The sequence below is a fragment of the Zingiber officinale genome, chromosome 2A, assembly GCF_018446385.1.
Source record: "Zingiber officinale cultivar Zhangliang chromosome 2A, Zo_v1.1, whole genome shotgun sequence".
In the NCBI taxonomy this organism is placed as follows: domain Eukaryota; kingdom Viridiplantae; phylum Streptophyta; class Magnoliopsida; order Zingiberales; family Zingiberaceae; genus Zingiber; species Zingiber officinale.
In genome coordinates, this window is record NC_055988.1 from 1,856,844 (window position 1) to 1,860,164 (window position 3,321).

General features: G+C 42.4%; 1 long non-coding RNA gene across 2 annotated transcripts; it reads right to left on the bottom strand.

Moving 5' to 3' along the window:
* Window positions 1-906: 906 nt before the first annotated feature.
* LOC122040490 lies at window positions 907-3,071 on the bottom strand. 2 transcript variants are annotated; one of them, XR_006128632.1, is made up of 4 exons: window positions 2,590-3,071; window positions 2,351-2,467; window positions 1,484-2,173; window positions 907-1,332 (listed from the first exon to the last, which is right to left on the bottom strand). It is a non-coding gene; the product is annotated as an uncharacterized LOC122040490 (long non-coding RNA). The 2 variants fall into 2 exon arrangements; XR_006128631.1 differs by having other exon boundaries at window positions 907-2,173; window positions 2,590-3,066.
* Window positions 3,072-3,321: the final 250 nt, after the last annotated feature.

The following is a 3,321-nucleotide window of genomic DNA, read 5'->3' on the forward strand; positions in this document are numbered from 1 at the left end:
CTGAGATGAGACCGAGACAGCCGAGATGCAAGCCTCAAACAACTTGGCCTCAGCATCGGCTGTCTCGGTGTCTCAGTTGTCTCGGCTGTCTCGGTCTCATCTCAGTCTCGGGCATCTCAATCTCAGACATCTCGGCCTCAGCATCAGTTGTCTCGGTGTCTCAGTTGTCTCGGCTGTCTCGGTCTCATCTCAATCTCGGGCATCTCAATCTCAGATATCTCGGCCTCAGCACTCGAATGACTCAGCAACTCGACCAACTCGGACTCGGCCAAACAAGGTAGCTTAGCAGGCATCCAAGCAATTCATCCTTTCCCAGTTGACAGTATGAGATTATTCGCTTAAGCCAAATAAGTGAAGTTGAATTTCGATTTCAATTCAACAACTATCCTGTAATCTCCGACAAACAATCTTCATTGTAGAATATTGTATAACAAAAATCACATGACCCCTAGGATAGCTTACTGATTAACAACTACTCAAGTGTCGAGCCACCATTCAGTGTAACATGCTTGTTGTTCATCCACACTTGTAGGAAACAAGAGGAGTTCAAGAGTGATTTGCACTAGAACTCTAATGAACAAAAAGGAGATGTAAGGCAAAAACATGACATGGTTCATTGTCCCCTTAGACCCTAGATATTGGTAGTATCACAAAGAGCAAAATCTAGTAGCTTCTATGTCTCGTAAGCTACCTCGGTAAATTTTTTACTCCGGCAATGAGCAAGAAAAGCAACACCAAGGTTGTGTAATACAAGCTACATTGCGATCAAATGGCAGAGTGCAAAATAAGAAATATCTAGTTAAAAGGCTTAGTAGGAACCACAGGTGATTGATCAAATTTGTTAAGTTGCAATGTGCCCCTACATTTTCGCTGGGTTGATCAACAAAGAGCTACAAGAAGCTTGAATTTTAGAGGGAAAACAAATTGATTCATCCAAAGTGATTGATAATCTACATCATTTGCACTCAAAGAACAAAAAACTTGGCTAGGGATGCATGAAACAAACGGTAAATTAATTATACTGCAGACATAACGCAGCAAACTGAGAACTTTAACCCAGAACAATCATTCGAATGCTCGGAAAAGCCATAAATTGTGCAATGCAAGCACCATCAAGATTAAATGACGGAGTATGAGTGATGCTAGTTGTGCATGCAAAGAGAGAAATATCTTGTATTCTAGGGTAAAAGAGTTTGACAATCTACAACATCGGTGATCCTGTTTGAAAGTTGTAGAGATGACGCGCTAGGTAGGTGGCCGTGCGGTTGATTGAGAAAAGACTATTAACCGGAGGCAAAAAGGGCTTCTTCTTCTTCTTCTTCTCTGTGCACACTAAAGAGACCACAAAACATTAGCGCCAAAATCAAGGAGGGGATTTCCGACGTAGATTCCGCTCAAGTCAATACGGTGTCCGAGCGAGAAAGAATGGAGAGATGAATAGTGAAATGAGTGTGCATAAGTAAGGTTGTTGTAAGGCGTGTACCTGGCCAACGGAGAAAAACCCTTTTATATACCACCTCTTATAACCTCCACAATCATGAGGTGACGGAAAATGTTGAATGTCAGAGGTTGTCGGATAAGAAAAGACGTACAACCTAGGTGATGTATTGTCACCGTCCGAGGAATCTTCTGTTATTCATATGTGTACCTCTTTTATAACTTATGCCATTAATGAGGCGGTTGAAAGAATATGCTGTCATAATATGTCGATTGATGGAAAGTGTAAGGTCACCTTCGAAGAAGGTTCCAGTGAATGCTCATATTACAATAGAGGAATATTCTCTAACAAACGGTTGTTATTCTGACAGACTGTTGTGATTTTTTGGCCATGTTGTTTGCTGAGTATATCTCGATCAGATCTTTAGACAGACTGACTGTACAACCACCATTCTCTTAAGCTGCTCGGTTATGCACTAGGTGATGTTGGAGATCTGTTCTGGAAATAATTTGAAGTTGTCTCCTAGGTCCGATCAGTTCTATGACCGACCGGTCATATACCAGGATACTTGTCTCTGAGAAATGGGGAATTGAGTCCCGAGAGATTCGATCGGTACTTTAAGCCGATGGCCTAGATGACGAAGACTTGCCTTTGAAGCGAGAAACTGAGATCTAGAAGTCTCTTGACTTTGACTGTCATGTCACCTTGACTTTAACTACCACGTCGTACCCGGGTCTGCAATAACATCGCGTATCAATTGACATTTAAGAAAAACTAAATTTGCCCATTGTGCCACTGTCTCGAATAGTTTATGTGCACGAGGGCATGAGATAAACGGTAAATCAACTATGCTGCGGATGTAACGAGGAAGGTTGAGGTACTTTTACTAGAAGAAAGCTAGCTTAGGGTTACCTTCAAGCACCAGTCAGACGAAGATCTCCACACTTTCCTGCATCAAATCAGGCCAAACCATCGCCACTGGTGAGCCATAGTGTGCGTGCTCGCGTTGATCTCCCTACTTCATCAAACCTGCTAATGGACCAGGTGCTGTAATTACTGATCAAGATGCTTCATTCTTCCATGTAATCATTGTGTTGATTGAGAGCAGATGAAAATGTTGTCTCTGTTGTTACAGTATTGCTCTGTCTTACCTCAAGCGAATGAAACTGGAATATCTGAAAGCTGCCGCATATGGACGAACAGTCATCTCCCGCATCAATCGATCAATGGCTTTCCACGGCGACTTCAACAGACCAAACCCTAGCAGCGATCGCGTTCGAATCCCTCGATTCGTCAGAAATCCACCCATGGATCGCCCAATTTCTTGACTTCTAGATGGAAATACTGCCTTTTCATTGATAAAGTCGTCGCCTTTGTGTTCTTGCGGCAAGGATCTGAATCTGAGCTCCGTCGATCGGTACATGGCCAATATCGGCGCCGGATACAGGAAGTCCGTCAAGAAGGGGATCGCGTCCTCCTTTTCCATGGACGAGGGCCGATTCTCTGGTCGAGGCAATCCCGGGGGCTGACGAGGCGGCGGACCAAATTGTTCTGCCGAAGCTGGCGGAATTTCGTCGGCGATGCCGCTTTTCCCCTAACACGTCAACTTTCAAAAGGTCCACAATGTTCAATTAATATTAAAATACCCCTTAAAATCTGTGGTGTCCATTTTGAATTAGCCAAAGTATCACGGTCTTAACAGAAAAAAATTCAATTAAAATTGGGGCCCTCGTTTTGGGCATCTCCCGGGAGATTTTTAAAGACGTTATTCAAATAATTTTTTTAAAAAAAAAATCTAAATTTTTAAAGACGTTCGTCAAATAAATTTTAAATTTATTTTTTTCATTTTAAAATTGATAATACGGGTGGTCAGTAATTAATGA